The 25,339-nt window shown below is 38.9% G+C and overlaps 1 long non-coding RNA gene across 1 annotated transcript in view; it reads right to left on the bottom strand.

Moving 5' to 3' along the window:
• Window positions 1–302: 302 nt before the first annotated feature.
• LOC125486259 overlaps window positions 303–25,339 on the bottom strand; it is a 37,590-nt gene continuing 12,553 nt past the window's right edge. Inside the window, exons 2-3 of the long non-coding RNA XR_007264930.1 lie at window positions 6,737–6,846; window positions 303–584 (exon numbers count right to left, since the gene is read on the bottom strand). This is a non-coding gene — a long non-coding RNA (uncharacterized LOC125486259). The remainder of the gene's footprint in view (window positions 585–6,736; window positions 6,847–25,339) is intronic.

Genomic DNA, 25,339 nt, shown 5'->3' with positions numbered 1-25,339 from the left:
AGCAATGTGATGGAGGGAGACTCAGAATCCAATTTACATACAGCAAGATGCTACAGCAGTAATGAGTTGAGATAATTTGTTCTTTTTGTTAATGATGTGGTTTACAAATTGATGCTGGCCAGAATAAGGCTGCATGTTCAACTGAGGTGGGTTCTGATTTTGGCATTTCACATTGTTAGCCAGATCAGCTCACTGCACAGAAGGACAGTCTATACACTGTAGAAAACCGCACTAAATGTTTGAGGTTTACTAGTAGAATCAGAGAGTACAGTGAAATTTGAAGGTCAAACAACAAAGCCCTTTTTGATAACATATTTAACAGTGACAGTGAGTGAATGCAGCACCCAGTGTAGTGTGGAGTCCATCAGACTGGAGAGATCCCATAATTAATCCTTGGCCACAGTTTAGCTCATTGGTCTAAAGCTGGGAATACATTTGCAGTTTCACAATTGGCTTCACAGCTGGGCCAACGCAAAGAAGAAACGTGGATCCTGCTCCTTTTCACTGCAACAGATCGTCACAGACATCATTTAAAAAATACACGTGCATCCAAATAGGATAGTACTCCACCAGAAGATGGCTCTCTGAGGAAGAAGGATCAGAAAATTGGGAAGGAAACTAATCACTTAAACTGGAATTTAAAAAGCAAATGTAGCACATGTAATATGGGTGGTGGTACATAATATATCGATTCTAAAAGTATTAAATACGAAATTGAGTTAATCTCCACCTAATATGATGATGTTACACAGTCTTTGGCTGGAGGATCTGGCAGTATAGGATGAGGTCCAGATAGAGGCAGTGTGTCATCTCTGGCCCCTGACTGCCTTCAGTAACTATGCCTAACTCATCACTGTAACTTGTACCATTGCTATCATTCAAGAAACCATCTCTAGTAATGTAAGACATGTATCTCTTAATGTTAAAACTGACCAGAAATCTATCCTCAACCACTGATAATTAGTAAAGCCCTGTCATTCCACATAGAGAGGAGGATTGCTAGTCGCACTGTACCTAAATCTACAAGCTGCCAGTGGTAGGTAACTTAAAATCCACTATGACAGTTGGCAGTGTAGTTAACAATAATAAAGCCAGCATTGTAGAGGTCCATCAGCATTGTTTTCATTCATTCAGGATGTGGGATTCACTGGCTTGGCCAGCATTCCATTGTCCATCCCTAAGTGCCCTGGAAAAGGTGGTGACGAGCTACCTTCTTGAATCACTGCAGTTAATTTGGTGTGCATACACCCACAATGCTGTTAGAACAGGAGTTCCACAATTTGATCCAACCACACTGAAGAAACAGCAATTCATTTTCAAGTCAGGATGGTAAGTGGCTTGGAGCAGAAGTTGTAAGTGGTAGTGTTTCCATGTATCTACTGCCTTGTGCTTCTAAATTGTAGTGGCTACAGCTTCGGATGGTGTTTAAGGAGCCCTAGTGAATTTCTACAGTGTATTTTGTAGATGAGACACGCTGGTGAGTCAGGAGGTGAGTTATGTAATGTATGATTCCTAGCTTCTCACCTGCACTTGTCATCGTACATTTCTATGGTAAGTCCAGTTCAATTTCTGGTCAACGGTAAGCACCAGGAAGCTAATAGTGGGAGATTTAGTGATGGGAACTGCCTTTGAATGTCAAGGGGTGATACATAGAATTTCTCTTGTTGGAGATCATCATTGCTGGGCACTTGTCTGGTTACTTGCTACTTGTCAGCCCAAGCTGATCTTTGTCCAAATGTTATTGCATTTGGATATGGATTGCTTCAGTATCTAATGAATTATGGATGGTGCTGATCACTGCCTGTTAGCAAACATAGCCACTTCAGATCTTATGAAATGAAGAAGCATTCAAAATAGTTGGGCCTAGGTCACAAGCCTGGGGACTTCTGACAGTGCTGTTGAAGAAATATCTGACTTCCAACAGCCACAAACAACTGCCTTTCTTTCTGCTAGGTATGACTCCAACCAGTGGCGAGCTGGCCATCCTGATTCCCTTTGGCTATAGCATTCCTCAGGCTCCCTGATTTTTGCTCAACTGTGCACTTGATATCAAGGGCTGTTCAATCTCCCTTCACCTCTGAAGTTTAATTCTTTTATTGATTTCTTTAACAGTGGTTGTAATAAGATCAAGACTCGAGTGGTCCTGACAGTAACCAAACTGAATGTCAGGGAGCAAGTTATTGTGAAGCAAGTGCGACCTTGTAGCACGGTCAATGACCGTTTCATCACTTTACTGATAATTGCGAATGGACTTACGGGGCTATAACTGGCTGGGTTGGATTTGTCTTGCTTTTCCTGCATAGGACATAGCTGGGCAATTTTCCGCATTGTCTTAATTATCTTTGGATTTGCCTGTTTTGCATGGTCAGGACATACTTTGATAAATTTTCACATTGCTAGGTAAATTGCAATGTTGTTGCTGTATTGGAAAAGCTTATCTACAGATGTGGAAAATCCTGGAGCACAAGTTTTTGGTACTCCAGCTGGAACGTTGTCAGGGCCCACAGCCTTTGCTTCCAGTATCTCTAGCCATTTCTTAACGTCACGTAGAGTGAATTGAATTGTCTGAAGACTGACAACTGTGATGCTGGGGACCTCTGGAGGAGACTGAGATGGATCATCCACTCAGCACTTCTGCATGAAGATTGTTGTGAATGCTTCAGCCTTATCTCTTGCACTGAGGCTCTGAGCTTTCCAATCATTGAGAATGGGAATATTTTTGGAGCTCCGTCCTCCAGTGAGTTGTTTAATTGTCCACTGCCAATCATGACTGGATGTGGCAGGACTGCAGTGCTCAGATCTGATCTATAGGCTGTGGAATTAGCTCTGTTTATTACTTTCTGCTTAATCTGTTTGATGTGAAAGTAGTCCTATTTTAGAGATTCACTAGGTTGACACCTCTTTTTTTTTCATTATGCCTGGTGCTGCTCCTACACTTGCTCCTGTACTGTCCATTGAGCCAGAGTTGATCTCCTGGTTTGTTACTAGTTGTAGAATGGAGCATATGCTAGAGTTTGAGGTTGAAGATTATGTTTGAGGGCAGTTCAGTTGCTGCTGATGGGCCACAGCGCTCTATGGACTAACAATTGTGACTTGTTAGATCTGTTTGAAATCTGTTCCATTTCCCATGATGCAGTGCCACAGCACATGATGAGAAGTTGTGACTTTGTCAATGCTCACTCCTACTGATACTGTCATGAACAGAAATATCCAAGGGTTGCTGATTGGTGAGAAGAAGGTGAAATATGTTTTTCTCTCCTGTGGCTCCCTCATCATCTGTAGCAGACCCATTCTAGCAGCACTGTTCATGATGAACTCAGCTGATGGAATCCTAGTGGTTCTGCCAAGCTACTTTGGCAGTTGACATTGAAGTCTCCCACTCAGAGTACATTCTGCACCCTCACCATTCTCAGTGCTTCTGCCAAGTGGTGTTCAACATGGAAGAAGACAGATACATCAGGCAAGGATGGGAGGGTGCTAGACTACCACATTATCAGCAGGAGGTTTCCTTGCCCAGTAAACGCATCAGAAAAAAAGTTAAGGTAATCGAACTTGAAACATTAACATCGTTTTCTCTCCATAGATGCTGCCAGACCAGCTTGAGTTTCACCAGCAAATCCGGTTTTTGTTTCCGATTTCAGAATTCTTAGTTTTTTTTTTAGAAAAAAAATGTTAGATATTTTCTATTTTCACAAATAACCTGTTTGGTACTGAAAATGCAAGTGTGCAGTCCCATTCCTTCAAATTTGTTGGAGATTTCAAAGAAAATTAATTTTTGTCACATTATCTTTGGCTCATTTAACTGCCCCCTGTAATCCCATCCCTTTCTTTGTTTTCTTTATTTCACTTTCCATAATGGTGTTCTGCATAACAATTCCTGCTTCAGTTTCTTCATTCCACAATATTTACTGGCGCATAATTTCCAAGTTGGGTGAGAGCAGGGGGTGAGGTTGGTAGCAGTGAACTAATCTAATCCATAGGAGAGAGGCAGGTTCATGAGCAACTTTGTCAAGCAGCCTTTGCTCCTCCTAGATCATAGTGCTGGAAATGCATTAACTCTTGCACACAACATTCCTTGTCCTAATGTCCAGGAAATTTGTGGACACAGTGTTAAGTTTCAAATAAAGATCAACTTTGAGTCACAAATCCAATCTTTAAAATATTTGTTTAACCAACCAGCTCCTGGGAGTGGCTTGATTGCCTAACTTCTGCACTGTATATTTGAAAACCTGAGTTCCTTACCACATAGCTTCACCTAAGACATGAAATCTTCACATCCATCGATTTATGGGAATTTGAATATTGCTGCATGTTTACACGAGCATTCTTCTACCTGATTTGTTGAAGAGTCTTGCTGTTTTTGTCCTTATACACATCTCAGATCCACTGCAGAGTCAGCCAGAAGAAAAGAACCAGTATCACTTTTTGATAATAGAAATAAAATGTGCAACTTGGATGAATAAAGATCTTCAAATGCATCTGCTTTCTACTTAACTAACAGTTGAAATGCTTTTGACAAGAGATTCCTGGCTGATCCCCTGTCGGTTTGTTCCATGGGTGCCAGGCCATTTCCTTGCAGTTTATAAACTCTAATCCTTTAAATAAAACTGTAAGAAGTCAATTTGGACAAATGAGATAAGAACTACATTTATTTTAATGATACCATAAAGTTGGGAGAATCTCTTCACAGACCCTCTCACTGACCTCTCGTACTTTCTTGAGGAAATTCCACAAGTTTTTTTTTAAACAAATGATTTTCAGAACGATGCTACATGTTCATTTTCAGCAGGTTTTCAACCCACTGCACTTGCAACCAAAGCTCTGTTTCTGCTCAGGAATGCAGGGCAGCATTGAAAAGAGAGAATAAATAAATCAGGAACATTTCTGAGCCAAGGTGTTTGTCAGTTTTTACAGATAATATAAAAGCTTCACTCAACTTTGAAATAATAGCTGTGCAATTCCAATCAAACTATATACATGGAACTTAGTTAGAACATCAAGTCATGCCAGCAGACTGTTGAACTGTTAACCTTTACCCTTGTACTTGAATACGTTCACTTGATTGAAGCATTGTTCATATTACGTTTATTTAAAGTTGTAGCACCATAATGTTTCTTTAACACCGATCTCCAGTATGAACTGTGTTGCAGTGAAAACGTCCTGAATTGAAGCAAAATATCTCCATTCAATGTTCCGAATTTTCAAATCACTTTGATGTAAACTGAAACGATGAACTGATTGTGTCAAATATGATAAGCCAGACAGAACATTATCACTGAGTATGGAATTTTCTCTTTAATATCCAGTAAGATAGTTTGCCAAGCTACTGATATACTTCTAATCAACTTTTTCTGGCCTAGTTATCGGTTTGACCCTGAATGTCAGAGAAAATATTTAAGTTATGTATGAGCTGAAATTTAACCAAGGAGGAAGTAGGTAATTTTAAAGGGCAAGTAATGTCTTAAGGACAAATCATTTAGAACAGATGAAGAGCAGGAGGAAGTCTGCCTTATTTATATTATGATAATACATTATGAAGGTTATGTAATTTAGGCCACTTTGTTTGAGGTTTGTGAATAAATTGTACGGTAAACAGAAAGGGGTTATTTTGCAGAGAGTTTTTCAATGTAATCAGCCATTCAGATGACTGGATTAAGTAAAGAAAAACAGAAAAGATGTATTAAAGGGGAGGATAGCATAATGGCAATGCTATTGGGTTAATCATCCAGATGCCCAAACTAATATCCCAGAGGTACAAATTCAGATCCACCCCACCATGGCAGATGGGAGAATTTAACTTCAATGAGTTAACAATTCTGGAATTAGAAAGCTGGTTTCAATAATAATGATCTTTAAAATATCAGGTTGTTGTTAAAAACTCATCTGGTTCACTATTGATTCCCAGAAGAGGAAATCTTCCTAATGTTACCCAGTCTGGCCTTTAGATTATTCCAGATCCACAGCAATGTGGTTGACGCTTAGCTGGCATCTGAAATGGTATAGCAAGTTATTTAGTTGTATCAGAGAAAGTGACGTGTGTGTACGTATACTACATTGACTGCAGTGGTTCAAGAAAATGGCTCATTGAGTTATACAGCTGGAAACAGACCCTTCGGTCCAACCAGTCCATGCTGAACAAAATCCCAAACTAAACTAGTCCCACCTGCTTGTTCCTGACCCATATCCCTCCAAACTTTTCCTATCCATGTACTTATCCAAATGTGTGTTAAACATTGTAACTGTGCCTACATCTATCACCTTCTCAGGAAGTTCATTCTACACATGAACCATCCTCTGTGTAAAAAGTTTGCACCTCATGTCTTTTTAAAATTTCTCTCGTCTCAACTTAAAATATGCCCCCTAGTGTGGAAATCCCCATCCTAGGTTAAAAACACCTGTCTATATTCCTCATGATTTTATAAACCTCAAAAGGTCACCTCTCAACCTTCTACGCTCCAGTGAAGAAGTCCCAGCCTATCCAGCCTTTCTTTATAACTCAAACCTCCCAGACCCAGCAACATCCTGGTAAATCTCTTCTGAACCTCTCCAGCTTAATAACCTCTTTGCTATAACTGAATGACCAGAACTGGACACAGTACTCCAGAAGAGGCCTCACCAATGTCCTGTACAACCTCAACGTGACTTCCCAATCATCTCTTTCTTGAGGGCAATTAGAGAGGCAATAAATGCAGTGCTTCACATTTCAGGAACAAATTTTAAAAATAAGTTTCATTACCTTAATTGGGTTTTTCGATGAAGGGACAGATAGGATGAGGATAATACACTTCATGCACTTCCAAAAGGTAGTTGACAAATTGCTACTCAATCAGCTTCTCATTATACCTACTGAATAAAAGGAACAGTGGCAGCAATTAATACAAAGACTAGTGATAAACTGTTGTTTCGAAGACTGGTGGAAGGCATAAAGTGAAGATATGTTACTGCCATAGACTAGGTTTGAAGTTTAAAATTTACAGATTACACACAACTTGGATATATTCTGACCAGTGTGTTCTGAATGTTTTGAAATAATGTGGTGAAGATGACGTTCTTCACCAGGAACAATGGATAACTGAGAGTGAGCATAGATTGTAATCCAATCATTGAACTTGAAAACATAGCACTTAACCTTTAAGCTTCTTATGAGTGAGCATTACCAATAGATATCGTGGATCCATGGCAAAAGTTAGGAACATTTCTTTTGACTGCATTTCGTATTTGAAGCCGACATTTTTGCAGATTTCACATTGTATTCGTCCTGTTAAATACATTTCATTCAGTATAAGTTTGGTTTCTGTATGATACCAGTTCTATTGCTTTTGTATTGTACATTTGATGCTGTAGTCAGCCTTGTTTGCTATCAAATGATGGCAAAAGTCTAGCAGAGCATGTCACATGAGTGTAATGCAATGAGATTGTTTGAAAGAGCCAGCACCGACAAAGAAAGAAAGGCTTCCGTATAAAGGACATGAAACACCATCCAATAAATTCAAGGAGATAAAAATATACTGACTCATGTAGTAGGAAGACAGATTTGAATTTATATATCGCCTTTCATAACTTCAGGACAACACAAAGTGATTTAAAACCAAAGTATTTTTGAAGCGTAACCACCTTAGTAATAAATGATACATGACAGCCAATTTGTGCACAGCAAAAACAGCAAAGTGATAATGACCAGATAATCTACTTTTGATTAAGTTCAATATTGGCCAGGGCATCAAGAACAACTACCCTGCATTTCTTCCAAGTAGTGCATTGGGTTATTTTATGCCAATTTGACAGTAAACATCGCCTCAGTTGAATATCTAATCTGAATGCCAGTCATTCCAACAGTGTAGCATTTGCTCGGAAATGAATAGTACTTAAGCTTAAATGTTTTTCTCCTCAGATCTCTGGAGTAGTCTTTGAACCCACAACTTGCCAACTCCAAAAGTATTTTGTTTATTCATTCAGGGGATGTGGACTTTGTTGACTGGCCCAGTATTTTATTGCTCATCCCTAACTGCCCTGGAGAAGGTGATGGTGAGCTACCTTCTTGAACTACTGGAGTCCATTTGGTGCGTGCAAAGTCATAGTGCTGTTTGGGAGGAAGTTTCAGTGAAAGTGAAGGATTAGTGATATATTTTCACATCAGCATGATCAGTGGCTTTGAGATAAATTTTTGGTGATGGTTTCCACATATCTGCTGCCTTTGTTCTTTTAGTGATCAGGGATTTTGAAGGTACCATCTAAAGAATCTCTGAGATGCCTCTTGTAAATGATACACAATGCTGTTATTGTGTGTTGGTGATGGATGGAGTGAATGTTTGTGGATTTGGTGCCAGTTAAGTGGGTTGCAGCCAGTTGTATCTGGGCTGATTAAAATGTTAATCTTGAATTTAAATTTGTTAGTTTATTGGCACACGCTGCTTTTGGTTTTCTAAGTCAGAATGTTTTCTTTAGTCTTAGGGCTGGCAGTATTGTTGCTTCTTAGTGTTTTCCTTCTGCAATGTGTTGCCAGGAAAACTCATGCATTTAGAATTTTTTTTTCTTAAATGATGATTGCATTCACTCTAACATCTCATTCTGGCTACTTGCGCTCAGACCTCCAATTAAGCTCTTACATCTTGAGCTATTTCTGAAGATTTTATTTACCATGTATGATAAGTCTAAATCCAAGATCAAAAAGATTTTTTTCCCCCAATATAAAACAGACACAGCTAAATGCCAAACACAAAAATACCACAAGTGCTGGAAATCTGAAATTAAAAACAGAAAACACTACAAATGCTCAGAAGGCCTGGCAACTTTTTATGGTGAGATAAACAGGGTTAATGTTTCAAGCTGATAAATTCTGTTCGGAACTGGGAAATGTTAAGAGTTAAGTTTTAAGCAAATGAGATAGGAGAAAGTGGGAAAAGAACAACAGGGAAGATCTATCATGGAATCAATGACAGGAGGGATTAAAAAATAAGAAAGACTTAATGGTGCAGGACCAAAGAGGGTGATAATTAGATGAATAGGCTAACAAAATGCATGAATAAAGGAGGTATGAGTGGCAGAACAATAAACAGCATATGAAATCAAAAGCAAGTTCAAAACTGAAAAAAAGCAAAGAAAAGGAAACACAATTGGAATGGAGCCAAGTCCACGTCCATTAAGGTCAATCCGATAAATGGTTCAAGTATCGTTACAATTCTTTTTTTTAGACTGACTGCCAGAGATATTCCAGTGTTCTAACACTGGTGAATGGAAGGGAATGGCTCGGATATGCCCTTGCTGCTTGAGATTTGCATTGTTGTCAGGTGGCCACATAAGGTGCTCAATTCATTTACAAGTTCTTATACACTAGGATTGCAAAAATTGACTATGACACTTAATAGTTTCTAAATTAAGCTTGCCATCTGAAGATTAGTATTCAGACATAAGATAAATTGATTGTAGTATGATGGCTGGATGTTCCCTTTGCTTACGATCACACAACAGGTGAAGGATTGTAGCCGAATGTGGTCAGGAAGACAATCACACGTTTGTCTTCATTTTGTTCCTCTTCCCGTTGACCGATTGTTTCAGTCCTTTAGGTTTTGTACCTTCAGCGGGGTGGCTGCTATGTTTCACACACAAAATATCACGTCTCTTTGTCCTTTTATTTCCAAATTCCTGTTGTAATGTTTCAATTCTGAACATTCATATTGCAAAGATTACCAGGGCAATTGACTTCTTCATCAGACTTTCCCCTTCAGGGCGAAGACTGAGATGGTTTGATGCTGATGCAACCAAGCTAAAGGCCAACCCCAATTTCTGGAAACATCAGCCCCAGTCCTTTTTATCAGAGTAAAACCCTCCTCATGCTCATCCCATTAACACCACTGTCGTCTTCACACCTTCACTTTTCATCTCATCACCATCTACTATCTTCACCATTCATATCTCCAAGCCCCAATTCCTCTCCTATTCCTTTGCTCCTTACCCCTACTTCACCTTACCTACCCTGTCACCCATATTTCACTCCAATATGTCTACTTCCTTACTCCCTTTAATCACACTCCCTTTATTTCTTACTTCCAATCACCCCCTTATCCCTATTCCCTAACCTACTCACACAGGGTTCACTTTAAAATTGAACTTGCAAGCCCTATAATACAATTTAGAAATCATCAAAAATCTCACTAATCTATTAAATAAGCAAACGTCACTAGATAAACACTTGAAAAAAATTATCTTCTTCAGAATCTGATACATATGTCCAAACCCATTAACCTGAAAGTTCCCCACTGAGCCACTCACACCCTCTTGTTTGGAAGTACATTGCCATTTCTTCAATATCACTGAGTCAAAAGCCTGAAACTCCCTCTCTAATCCATTGTGGATCTATCTACACCAAGTGGACTGTAATAGTTCAAGAAGGTAGCTCGCCAATACCTTCTCAAAGGCAAATAGGAACAAGCAATAACTGCTGGCCCAGCAAGCAGTGACCGTATCTCATGAATGAATAAAAAGAAGACTCTTATTCCCCAAGACAGCTGAATAAACAAATGTTGCACTACAGAATACATTAGTACTTTTGTAGTAAGTCAAAAGCTTATGCATCCGTCAACGTTTAGAAGCAAATGGCTGAACTGATTGCTCAAAAAATGAACAAGAGATCAAAATCCAATCGCAATTTTTAAACTGCCAAATTAATGTTTGGGTTGTTCTGCAAAAAGTGAATGATAGCAATGTAGGGAGTTTAAACAATTAGGTCCGAATGTCACATTGGGCTCACCTTTCAATACTGAATAATGCTGTAATTTTATCCAATGGATAAGCTATTCTAATGCATTTGATTTTTTATTTTCCATGTTTGCAATGTTATCTTTTCACTTGACAGTCGTAACAAATAGCAACCTGGGAACTACATTGTTTAGTGGTCACTTTTCCTTCTTCTTTACAATATTGTCATTACTCACTTTAAACAGTACACATAAACCTCAGACTCTATTTGTATTCATCTTTCGTACTATTCCAGACTGTAATTCATGCTTCAAACCCCCACTCAGCAGTTGTGATTTGGAAAGGCTTTCAAAATACCTACCTCTATGATGGTGTTGACAACTTCTCAAAATTATCTGTTCTCTTTCTCGGTCATCTGGGAAAAGCTAAAATTGAAAGTGTTCATGCTGTTCCACCTTCACTCCTCGGCCACTGTTTCTTCCACATCCTGAGTTCATGCTGTTCTGCACCAGGGCTGCAAAACCTCCGCCCATATCAATGTAGAATGTACACCATGCTGATCTCTGCAGAATTTCTTCAGTTCTGACATCAGGCCTCCTTGCATAGTCCACAGGATCTTAATGATTCAAACATGCTCAGTTCTGACAGGTCAGATAGCACTCTTAAGATTTGGTCAACTGAATTGATTGCAGCTGCAATTTTACAGAAGGAAGAGTGAGCCACATGTATATTTCAAAACTAAAATGTCAGCAGGTGTTTAGAGAAAGCATCAGAGTGTCCATTTGGCTCAATATTGAAACTTTGAATTTGTATTCTACTGGATGTTCTTCTTTAGTGCTGGGGTTATTACCCACTGTGTTTGACAGCAGCGCTCTGTTACCTTTTTTCAATGTCTGAGTGTCCTCCTTCCCACTTAAACTGTCAAATGTTGATTTTTGGTATTTGCATAGTTTCATGCCCAGAATTCAAAATCAAATCCAATTTATTGCATAAAATAGAGATCTCCTTTTGTCTCTGTATCCTCACACAATAAGTATTACTTTGATAAAGAGTTTTAGAAGCCTTTTCTTTGAATAACTTTAGAAATAACAAATGGACATTATTGGTGATTGAAGAGAGGAATTGCATTTAACTGATTGCTAGGGGGAAGCCTTCAATTATTAATCTGTCAAGAGATTTCCACTGTCTTTGAAACAACAGTCTATGCAAACTTTTCTCAAGCACGATAGTCCCTTAGGAAGAATCTTCGGGTGAAGCAAATTAATATGTAAGTGACATGTTAAGACTTGAAGGAAACTATGCAAATACCAAAAATCAACATTTGACAGTTTACTGGCTGAAAGTCAAATTTGATTAAAAATGCTTTTATGCAGAGCAAATCGGTCTTTTTGATCTGTGATGGAGAAAGACTGCATGGAGAAGTACATGTACTCCTGGCTTTCTGTACCCAGTTATGATTTCTCTTTTTGGGTTATGAAATGGGACATTCTAGTCCAAAGCAAATTTATGTTACAAAGATCAATGGATCAATTTAATGACCTTGGGACGAATGTAGGATTTTTCTCCCCCCATCGACATAATACCTCAACAACCTGTGATAGTTTTTCCATCATCTGAACTCAATGCCCCTTCCTCCAGCTACCTATCTGACTTATTCTTTACTATTGAAATGATCTCTTTTCAAATCATTAATTACAATGGTGCATTCTATCCTGGGCACAAAAACAGACTCTCTTGCTCTCAGAATATAACTTTAGAAACAAGTTAATATGAACAACTCAATGCAATATTGGCTATTGGTTTATAAAGTCATGGAGCTGTACAGCATGAAAGCAGACCCTTTGGTCCAACTCGACCATGTTGACCAGATATCCTAAATAAATCTGGTCCCATTTGCCAACATTTGGCCCATATCCCTCTAAACCCTTCCTATTCGTATACTCATCCAGATGTCTTTTAAATGTTGTAATTGTATTCTGCTACACTCCCATGTTCTCGATGTGTGATTAATAATACCACAAATGCATTTATAAGACCATAAAACATTAGGAGCAGAAATAAGCCATTCAGGCCATTGAGTCTGCTCCGCCATTCAATAAGATCAGAGTTGTTATGATAATCCTTAATTTCGCTTTCCTATTTTTCCCCATAATCCTTGATCATCTTACAGATTAAAATCCTGTTTTTCCCATCCTTGAATGTTCTTACTGACCCTGTCTTGATAGTCCTCTGTGCTAAATAATTCCACAAATTCATTGCCCTCTGAGAAAAGAAATTCCTGTTCATCTCTGTCTTAACTGTGCGACCCCTTATTTTGAAATTCTGTCCTCTGTTCCTAGACTCTCCAGCAAGGAGAAACAATCATACCTTGTCAAATCCTCTAATAATTTTGTACCTTATCTGTCTCCTATCACCAAACCAATTTTGGATCCAACTTTGCAAGTTAACCCCAATCCCATGGGCTTTGTCATTTTTATCAGTCTCCCATGTGGGACCTTATCAAAGGCTTTGCTGAAATCCATGTAAACTAACATCAACTGCATTACCCTCACCTATATATCTGGTTACCTCCTCAAAATTTCAATCAAATCTGTTAGGCATGACCTTCCTTTCAAAAGCCACATTGACTATCCCTGGTTAAATCTTGCTTCTCTGAACAGTGAGTTATTCTCTCTTTCAGAATTTTCTCCAATAATTTCTCTGTGTGGCACTGACTGGTTTGTATTTCCTTCATCTACTCCTGACACCTTTCGGAGCCCCAAATTCCATAGACATTTTTCAATTATGCTCATGTGACAAAAATTAATTGTTCAGCCCGTTTCCTCTAATATTTTTTCAAAAATCATAATGACCACCTTATTCATCATCCTAACTTTGATGACCACCTAAAGTTAGTTATCCCCCAGTTTAATAAATTCAAAACTTTCAGTCTGATTTATAGAATCCCCATGACCTTGCCTCCTTGAATAGCTACAGACTCCACCAGCAGAACATCTCAGTTTTTCCTCTGTGGTACTCTGATTTTGGACTTCTGTGAACTCCATGCTCCATTAGATGTAGATATTCCAGCTTTTTGAGGCCTATTTTACAGAACCTTCTCCTTAAATCTAACTACTACCTTCTCTTCCTGATTTTAAGAAATTCTTCAAAACATACTCTTTCCAGCTTGCTTTTAGGCATTTCTCTACAATCTTCCCTACTGCTCAGCATCTATTTGCCCACTCTAAAGTACTTCAACTTCTCTTTATTCACAATCCAAGTTAGGGTATGTTTTGCATCAGAATGAATAACCTACACATGTTCCTATGTCCATAGTTAGAACTAGATTGATCAGAAAGAAAGAATTAAGGCCGCTAAACAGGATACAGGAGCTATTTACACATAATTAATTAACCTTAAGTGACCTGAGGCCATCTATCATGCTTAACTACTACAACAATTAGAACTGTTGATCTGTTTCTTCCCGGGAGCTTCAGATGTGGTACCGAACTGAACTGATTTCTTGGAAAATATGCAAAGAAACCATTGTCTGAGATCAAAGTGAAAAACAAATGGCTATAATTAGTTTAGTTTGCCTGCGAAGAGTTGAAGTTGCTCAACATATTTTAAACAAGCAAAGATGATGGCTCTTTAATAAAGGCTCTATTTCAAAATGAATGTTCATTTGTTTTTTGCAATAAAGATGCTTAATGGAATGGTCATACTTGAACAACAGATAATCAGGATTGACACAACACATTAATTTTGCTGAAGATTCAAAGGGCATTACAAGCAATGGACATCATTTATCTGAACCCTTAAATAAGATTACAACTTAAATGTCAAAGGCAAATATATTTTATTTATAAAAATGTGTACTGGTAATTTAATAGGGAAAGATTATTGGTCCAAGATTAACTGCTAAAATAATCCTCATAACTGGTCTGCTACATTTCATTGACATTCTGGTGTCGCCTGAGGTCTCCTTGGCTCCCCATTAATTTTTTCAAGTACATGCAGCTCTCGTAGAGACATCTGAGACCACAGCATCAGTTTTCATAAGTGTGCTGGTAGCACTCAACTCTGTCTCAACACAACACTTTCCTGCTTTTCTAATAACTGTTTCTGTGAAATCTGGCAGCACATGAGTAGAAATTGCCTCCAAATCATTTTTGGGAAGACTGAAGCCATTGTCTGATCCATGAATCAAACTCAGTTTACTTCCATCTCCATTTCCCCTACTGGCAACTGTCTAGGACTAGAATCATAGAATCCTTACAGTGTGGAAGCAAGCCATTCAGCCCAACAGGTCTACACCGACCCTCTGAAGAGCACCCAATCAGATCCGTTCCCCTTGCCCTATAACCCTGCACTTCTCATGGCTAATGCACCTACACATCTCCAAACAATATGGATAATTTAGCATGGCTAATCCACCTAACTTGCACAATCTTTGGTCAGTGGGAGGAAACGCACGCAGACCCAGGGAGAATGGGAAAACTCCACACAGTTGCTCAAGGCTGGAATTGAACCCAGGTCCTTGGCACTGTGAGGTAGTAGTGCTAACCACTGAGCCACCATGCCACCCCAAACCAGACAATCCATAACCTTGGTCTCAGTTTCCTCTCTGAGTTGAGCTTCCAACTACATATCTGTGCCATCACTGAAATTGTTTATTTTCACCTGTGTAGCACTGCTAAATGTAATCCCTGTCTAAGCTTATCTCCTGCTCAAATCTTCATTCATGCCTTTGTTTCCTCTGGACTTGACTATTCCAACAGTTTTTGGGTTGTTGTCCCATATTCTGCCATCTGTTAATTTGAGGCCATCCAAAATTCTGCTTGTGTTCTTGCTTATATTAAGCCCATTTACCTATTGGTCCTGTAGTTGTGATTGACATTGGCTCCCCATTAAGCATCACTTCAATTTAAAGTTTTTGTTCTCTTTTTCAAATCCTTCTCTGATCTTGCCCTTCCCAACCTCTGTAATCTCCTTCAAACCCATGACCCTGCAAAATACTGCACTCATCTAATTTTTGGCCAGTTGGGCATCCCTAATTTTAATCACTGCAATTCGTAGCTAAACTTCCAGTTGATTGGGCCACAAGGTCTGAAATTCAATCCTTACCCTTCCTGGCATTTGTACATCTCTCTTCTGCTGAGGTATTCCTGAAAAACAATCTCTATGGCAAACATTTGATCACCATCCCTAATATCATGTTATGTAGGTCAGTGTCTACTTTTGTTTCATAATACCTTTGTAAAGCATCTTGAGATGTTTCATTATGTTAAATTATTAGGTGATATATGTTCTGATTGTTGACTCTCCACATAACTGGCTCTTGACCTCATGGTGCATATTTTCCAGATACACCTTTTCACATCTTAAACATGTGATCATATCAAGTAAGAGCCGGAATAGGACATGCAGTCCCTTAACCTTATTCCATTATTCAATAAAATCACGGCTTCTCTGATTTTCTTCTTAGCCTCACGTGGTTGTCCCAAAATGCCCAAGTTCTTCATAAATCAGAAATTTCAAGTTCAGCCTTTAACGTATTTGATGTCCCAGACTATTTTCTGGGAACACAATAGTCTTATTGCTAGTTTATTAATCCAGAGACCCACGTAATGTTCTGGAGACCTGTGTCTGAATCCCACCATGGCAGATGTGCAATTTGAATCCAATAAAAAAGCTGGAATTAAGAATCTAATAATTACTATCAAACTGTTGCTGATTGCCAGGGGAAAAAAAAATTCTTGTTCACTCAAGTCCTTTGGGGAAGGGAAAGTGCTGTCCTTACTTGTTCTGGCCTACATGTGACTCCAGATCCACAGCAATGAGCAACTAGGGACAGTCAGTAAATGGTTGCCCTGCCAGTGATACCCATGTCATGTGAATGAATAAACAAATAAAACTCCAAAGTTCAATAACTTTTGGGGAAAAAAAAAATTTTTCCACATCTCCATCATAAATTGCAGTTCCCATATTCTGAAACTGCATGCTGTAGTTCTAGATTGCCCCCAGAAGTGAAACAGCCTCTCGGGATCCGCTCTGCCACTCACCTTGTCCTTCAGAATCATTTATGTTTCAATCTTCTAAATGGCAATCTGTCTAGGACCAATTTGCTCAACCTTTCTTTGTCAAGACAACTCTCTCACCCTAAGACTGAGCCTAATGAATATTCTCTGAATGCTTCCAACGTAAGTATGTTCCTTAAAGCTCCTGGTGTCAATCTCACATTTGGTGGAGACTGAGTAGGTTTTATCACTTTCTTTCCAATATTACTTAATTGGGGTGGGTGCCAGCGGGTCCCTAAAAGCAGGAGAAAGAAAAAACTGAAATATCAAAACCATGGATATAGGAAGCCCATGATAGTGTTTTGGAGATCGAAATGTAATTTATTGGCACCTACAGATATTTTATCCCATCTGTTTATTTCTGTATTCATTCAGCAGATTTGATGCCTGGGCCAGCATTTATTTCCCATCTTAGTTACCCTGGAGAGGGTGATGTTGAGCTGCCTTCTTGAACCACTGCAGTCCTTTTGGTGTAATGTAGTCAGGGTGGGAGTTCCAGGATTTTGACCGAGGGACAGTGAAGGACCAGCAATCTATTTCCAAGTCAGGATATAGTGAGTACTGTGTGGTTTTGAGAGGAACTTGCAGATGGTCATGTTCTTCTGTATCTGCTGCCTTTGTACTTCTAAATGGTAGTGATTATAGCTTTGGAGGTACTGTCTAAGGAGCTTTGGTGAATTTCTGTAGATGACACATACTCCTGCTATTGTGGTGTTCTTGTTACAGAATCAGAGTCTACAATTCCATTACAGTTAGTGAATGGAGGTTAAAAACACCCTCAGATACTCTGATTTGAGTTCTTTCATTATCTTTGTGTTGGAGATAAAGCAATTTTCGAAATCCTGTTTGAAAAATATACAGCCATAATTGATGGCATCCATGGCTCATATCCTCTGTACAAACACAAAGTCAGGAAATATTTGTGCACATATAGTGTAGCAATACTTTTACAAGGCTCAGACAAAACTTGTCACCCGATGATGGATGAGTATCAATTCGTGTACAATAGTGCTCATTGAACTCAGTAAAGTATAAACATCAACGGAAATATAGTCCCCCTGCACTGTCAGAATACTCTAATTGCAGTTCATCAAATGTCACTTAAAAACACTCTAACTCTAACACTAACACAAAAGACCACTGGTGCTAGAAACCCGAAATATAAACAGGAAGTACTGGAAATATTCAGCAAATTAGACAACATTTGTGGAGAGCAAACATAGATGAACATTTAAAGCTGATGATCTTTCTTTCTGGAGATGGTAGGACTGTCCTATGAGCAGAAATTGATTTGACTAGGCCTGTATTCACTAGATTTCAGAAGAATGAGAGGTGATTTGATAGAAACATATAAAAATCTAACAGGGCTAAATAGACTAGATGTAGGGAGGATGTTTCCCCTTTTGGGGAATCTGGAACCAGGGTTCACAGTCGTAGGATATGGAGTGGCCATGTAGAACTGCAAGGAGGAAACATTTCTTCATTGAGATGGTCAACCTGTTGAATTCATAGTCACAGAAGGCTGTCTCAGCTGGATCACTGAGTATATTCAAGGAAAAGATTGATACATTTTCAGCTATTAAAGACATTCCATGAGTATGAGGAGAAGGCAAGAATGTGGCATTGAGGTAGAAGATCAATCATTGTTGTATTGGATGGCAGGGTAGAATTGAAGGGCTGAATGGCCTACTCTTGTCTCTAGTTACTATGGTTCGATGTTTCACTATAGCGATGTTACAGACTTTATGCAAGTCCAGAGACAAAGTAAAGGGAGGTGTTCAGTGCTAAAGGGGAGAGCAGGGGTTTTTAACTGACACAAGGATTAATGGCAACAGCAGAACTATTACCAACAGAATAAAGACATTAAGATTCTAGTCAAGAATAAACGAGAATCTTATTTTAGATGTAGACAACTTGGTTCAATTGAATCTTTTAATCAATATAAAGGGTGTAGGGATATTCTTAAGAAAGAAATCAGGAAGGCAAAGAGGGGAAATGAGATAGCATTGGCTGATAAGGTTAAGGATAATCCAAAGAGATTCTACAGATACATTAGAAGCAAGAGGGTAACTAGAGAGAGGGTAGAGCCTCTTAAAGATCAAGGAGGTCATCTTTGAGTTGAACCCCAGCAGGTGGGAGAGACAGTAAGTGAATGTTTCACGTCAGTTTTTACTGTGGAGAAAGAAATGGAGTCTAGGGAATGCAGAGAAATAAACTTTGATGTTTTAAAAAAAATTCACATTATAGAAGAGGAAGTTCGAGAGGTGATAAAGAATATAAAGGTGGGTAAATCTCTAGGACCTGATTTAATATATCCCAGAAAATTGTGGGAAGTAAGGGAGGAAATTGTGAGACCCCTTGCAGAAATATTTGAATCATCTATAACTATGGGTGCAGTGCCTGATGACTGGAAGGTGGCTAATGTACCTTTGTTTAAGGAAGATTGTAAGGAGAAGCCAGGGAACAATAGACCTGTGAGTCTGACTTCAGTTGTGGGTAAATTTTTGGAGATGGTCATAAAAGATAGGATTTATGGACATTTAGAGATGCAAAAATTGTTTAGGTGTAGTCAGCATGGTTTTGTGCGAGGAAAGTTGTGTCTCACAAACATGATTGAGTTTTTTGAGGAAGTTTCCAAAAATATTGACAATGGCACTGTAGTAGACATTGGTTATTTGGAGTTTAGTAAGACCTTTGATAAGGTTCTGCATGGTGGAATAATTAGTAAAGTTAGTCACACAGGATTCAGGGTGAGCCTGCCAATTGGATACATAATACTAGGTGATGGCCTAGTGGCTTTATCACTGGACTGTTAATCCAGAGACCCAGATAATTCTGGGGACCTGTGTTCGAATCCCGCCATGGAATTTGAATTCGATACAAATCTGGAATTAAGAATCTAATGACTACCATGAATCCATTGTTGATTGTTGGAAAAACCCATCTGGTTCACTAATGTCCTTTAGAGCAGGAAACTGCCATCCTTACCTGGTCTGGCCTACATGTGACTCCAGACCTACAGCAATGTGGTTGACTCTTAACTGCCCTCTGGGCAATTAGGAATGGGCAATAAATACTGCCTAGCCAGGGATGCCCTCATCCTTTGAATGAATAAAGGAATTGGCTAAATGGCAGGAGACAGAGAGTAATAGTGGAGGGTTACTTTTCAGACTGGAGGCTGATGACCAGTCACGTTCCACAGGGGTCGTTTCTGAGTCCTCTTTTGTTTGTCATTTATATAAATGATTTGGTTGAGAATATAGAAGGCATGGTTGGTAAGTCTGTGGATGACACCAAAATTGGTGGCATAGTAGACAATGAAGAAGGCTTTCTAAGATTACACAGGGATCTTGATCAAATGGGTCAATGGATTGAAAAATGGCAGATGGAATTCAATCTGGATGAATGTGAGTTATTGCATTTTGGTATTACACAATGGTAGGGCCTTGGGCAGTATCGTAGAACAGAGAGACCTAGGGGTGCAGGTACATAATTCTTTGAAGTTTGCATCATATATAGACAGGGTGGTTAAAAAGGCATTTGGCATGCTTGCCTGTATTGCTCAGTCCTTTGAGTAAAGGAATTGGGAAGTCATTGTTGAGGTTGTACAAGGCAGTGAGGAGGCCTCTTCTGGAATACTGTGTCCAGTTCTGGTTGCCCAGTTATAGGAAGGATATTATCAAGTTGAAAAGGGTTCAGGAGAGATTTACCAAGATGTTACTGGAAGGTTTGAGTTATAAAGAAAGTCTGGATAGGCTGGGACTTTTCTCAGTGTAGGAGATTAGGAGGTGGCCTGATAGAAGTTTGTAAAATAATGAGAGATATAAATAGAGTTGATGGTAGTTGTCTTTTCCCTAGGATGGGGGATTTCAAATCTAGGGAGGCACATTTTTAAGATGAGAGGAGACAGATTTAAAGAAGACGAGAAGCAATTTTTTTATACAGAGGGTAGTTCGTGTGTGAAATGAAATTTCTGAGGAAGTGGTGGATGCGGGTACAATTACAACATTTAAAGACATTTGGATAGACACATGAATAGGAAGGGTTTGGAGGGATGTGAGCCTGGAGCAGGCAGGTGGGACTAGTTTAGTTTGGGATTATGTTTGGCATGGACTGGTTGGATCGAAGGGTGTATTTCTGTGCTGAATGATTCTATGACTCTATCTGCTGTCTCAAAAAAGAAATGGAGCGATGAGAAATATGATGTGAAATTGGTGAACTTAATATTGCAGCTGGAAGGCTATAAAGTGACAAATCGAAGGACGAGCTGTTCTAATCATAATTATGGTTTTATGAGTGGTTTGATTAATTTTGCAATTGCAGCAGTAAACAGCAGATCAAATTGAATCAGTCCTTTAGCCCACAGTCAGATTTTATCTATTGCCCCTCCAGTCCACGCTTATCATCTTGTAGATGTAAGTGACTGAACATTAAAACCTCTGCCAATTTTGCTGTGTATTGTCAAAAGCTAAATACAACCTTGAACAGGGATGAAATGTAAGAGTCGTGATCTATTTTGCCAAAATTCAAAGAAACAGCCCATTTCATAGCTACTATTTATTCACAGTTAATTTACAGCAAAAGAAAACCCTATAGTTGCTGATGACATGTAGTTCACTGTGTTGGGTTGTTCACCCAAAGCAGCATATATTGATTTTGGAGCAAGGGAGGAATGGAAATAACGTGCATTGAAAACTTTGGAAGTAGTCCTCACATGGTACCTTGGTATGTAGTTTATAGAATCTCATCTAGATGAATTAGCATATCTTTACAGAAGGCTACTCACCCAGGTACCTCGAAGCTCTATTTCCATTCACCGTGATTTCCTATTGTAGCAATACTGAAGAATTTCAGTGTCTGGGATCTTCCCATTTTCAGACTAAGTCCAAACGTGAGAGGATTTTCAGTAAAGAAACTTGGGGCATGGAAAGGTGATAAAGCCAGCCAGACCTTCAAGTATTCAGGCAGCTGACTGGATACCGTTGTATAAAGTAATGGCTATGAAGGATTTAATGATGATGTTACATTAGTTCCATCCATTCTGTTCATCTCACATATAACCAAAGAGTTCTATTTTAGCATTCACAAGGAGCAGATATGTCTGTATCAACTCACTAAAATCCAGTAATTAACTTGTAATCTAAGAACGGAGCCTCTTCGATAGATAGTGTATGTCAATGTACCTCCATCACTAATCACTAGATAGGCTGTTATGGATCAGACCAAACCCCCTTCAAATATATCAAGGAGATAGCCTACACCCTTAATTTTCTTATTTAAAGGCAAGTGTAAGATGCTGTATTCCAGATGTAATCGGATTGGTTACATCAGCTTAAGAGAACATACTTTATTCTTATCCCTACAGTTAAAATACAAACGAAAGAAAGAAGAATTGATTTAACTTTCACTCTACTGGAAAACTTAACAGAATAATAGATTATATAACTACTAAACAGCAACTGTTCCAATATAGTAACATCCAATAAACACACCCTTGGCAAAGGCAAATTCAGTGAAATAGATTGTAACATATGCAATTCTCGCAGCAGAGAGAACTCCAGCTTCTAGCTACAACAGAGAGGAACAACATAGATTCATAGAGCTGTACAGCATGGAAACAGACCCTTTGGTCCAACTTGTCCATGTTGACCAGATATCTTAAATTAATCTAGTCCCATTTGCCAGCATTTGGCCCATATCCCTCTAAACCCTTCCTATTCATGTACCCATTCCGATGCCTTTTAAATGTTGTAATTGTACCAGCCTCCACCACTTCCTCAGGCAGCTAATTCCATACATGCACCACCCTCTGTGTGAAAAAGTTGCCTCTTAGGTCCCTTTTAAATCTTTCCCCTCTCACCTTCAACCTATGCCCTCTAGTTTTGGACTCTGCTACCCTAGGGAAAAGACCTTGGCTATTCACCCTATCTATGCCGCTCATGATTTTATAAACTTCTATAAGGTCACCCCTCTGACACTCCAGGGAAAAGTCCCAGCCTATTCAGTGTCTCCCCATATCCCAAACCCTCCAATCCTGGCAATATCCTTGTAAATCTTTTCTGAACCCTTTCAACTTTCACAACATCTTTTCTATAACAGGCAGCTTTCACATGCAGCTTCAAGACCTCAGAAACTGCCCCTACTTTATATCTTTGCCATTTTAAGTCGACTTTTCTCTTTCATTTCCAATTTCTGAAACTCAAAAAAATTTCTTTTTCTCGCTTTCTTCTCTCTTTTTTTGTTTTTCTTCATTTTCAATCGTAATCCAAGCTGTTTCATTTCCTTTTCACGTTCAAGCTGCTTCATTTGAAATTGAATTTTAGCCACTTCCAATGATACAGTTTGCATTCCTGATGATTGTATATGCAGAGCTATTACCAATTATTTCCCCTTTCCTCATACACACAGGCAACCCCAACCTCAACTTGTTTGCCAATTCCTCCATGCTCACTTTCTGTAAAACTCCCAAAGTGACTTCTTCCAGCCCAGGAATCTCTTAGCCTCTGAAGGAGCCATTATTACACAAGGCACACCCTATTTAAACCAACTGAATGCAATACCTGAAAAGGAACATCAACACTCACCTTATACAATGAAGCACTACTCTTCTCACCACAAATTCCAAATATTACCACCTTTTCTGGCAATACTCCTTCCAAAGTATATACATTCTCATCTCTCACCATCAGAGATTGACTTGTTCCTGTATCTCTTAAAATTTTAATTTCTTTACCTACTTCTCCTGGTATACATGAGTAAACTTTACCCACACAGGTAAATTTTTTAAAGAGATCTGTCCAGGCTGTAGATTCTTTTTGCAGCTCTTTAGCTTCCAGTGGGATCTCCTTTACCACTTTAATAGACCATACAGGTTTATCGTGTTTACCACATCCGTCTTCCCAGTGCTTTTCTCAGACCACCAACACTGTGACTTCAGGTGTCCAACATTATTACAGTTAAAACACTTAAGCTTTTTTAAAAATTCTCTTTCACCCTTGTGGGTATCTTTTTTAAGCTGTGGTTAACCTCTTTACTACCTTCAATGAGATCTCCTTTTCCATTACCACCTGAGAATTTTTCTTTTCCCCAATTTCTATCCTTCACAAATTGAAATTGATGTTGGAACCCAAACTTTGATTTATCAACCAACTCATAATCATCTGCCATTTCTGCTGCTAATCTTACAGTTTTCACTCTCTGCTCTTTCACATGAGTTCTCACTACTTCAGGAAGTGTATTTTTGAACTTCTCCAAAATAATTGTCTCTCTAAGAGCAACATATGTTTGACGTATATTCAATTATCAACCTATCAAAATTTGTTTGTTTCTTTCTTTCAAACTCTGTGTACGTTTGGTCAGGTTCCCTCCTTAGATTCCTAAAATATTTTCAGGCTTCTGGCATTAGCTCAGCTATGCAATTAAGATGGCATTTTTCACCTCAGATACCTCCTCTGATAGTGATGCAAATACCTCACTAGGTCTACCTGTCAAATTTGATTGGATCAATAATACCCAAATGGTCACTGACCATTTCATTTGTTTAGCCACTTTGTCAAATGAAATGAAAAAGGCTTCTACATCCTTCTTGTTGAATTTAAACAATGCTTGGACATATTTGAACAGATCTCTACCAGGCCTTTGACTACATGGGATTACTCTCCATCACTGTCCTCATCACAACTCCTAACTTTCAACTCTACCTTTGACATCCCAGTTCACCAACTGGAAAACAAAACCTGCGAACCCTGGGTCTATGTGTTCTTGACTCCACCCGCTCATGCTTCATTTTCTCAAAAAAAAAATGACAAAGCTAGCTACATTGCTGGGCTCAGAACAGACAGCTTGCCTCCATGTTAAAAACACATGCTTTAAAAAGAAATATGACAGAACAAATCCTTCTTAAAGGAACATCTTGTAACAAGGCCCAAGGCAAAGCAAAGATGAAAGGGGATTTGTAACAGTTAACTACTTCAAACAACCCTTACCTAGTACCACATACTGGAAAAGTGGCAAATATTGCAACTTTCCAGGAGTGGTTATCGAGGCAAATACCACATGGTTGCAGTGTCACAAATTTTACCTGCATCATGAGGAGAAAATTTCCAGAAGATCCAGAAAGAAAGATAAAACAAGTTTCAAGTGAGTGAGTTTACCTCTTTAGGAATATTAGTGCTTTGAGAAGACACAAACAGTCAATCTGCAGCTGAAAGATAATAACTAGTGGGAGATGGTCATTAGCAGCTGTGGATGCAGTAAAATGGCAAGTTCAGTACTACAAAGGCAAGACTTATTTCAAAAGCTGGAAAGAAGCATTGGGACAGGAGTGTCTACAGAATCAGGAAGGTTTCAGAACTTTAGCAGAACTTTAGTGAAAAACAAACAAATTTAAAGTAGCCTAGTGAAAGAATCTGGTAGAACAAGACATGTTCAAAATATTAAAGTCCTGGGACTCAGTAATTAAGTCATAATTTCACCAGCAAAACTTACAAAGAGAACAACCAATATATTTTAGACAACAAGGCGTAGAGCTGGATGAACACAGCAGGCCAAGCAGCATCATAGCCTTCCTGCTCCTATGATGCTGC

This window comes from Rhincodon typus, chromosome 27 (assembly GCF_021869965.1).
Source record: "Rhincodon typus isolate 14 chromosome 27, sRhiTyp1.1, whole genome shotgun sequence".
In the NCBI taxonomy this organism is placed as follows: Eukaryota; Metazoa; Chordata; class Chondrichthyes; order Orectolobiformes; family Rhincodontidae; genus Rhincodon; species Rhincodon typus.
Note: the sequence above shows the minus strand (reverse complement) of the source record. Positions and strands in the feature narration are given on the sequence as shown.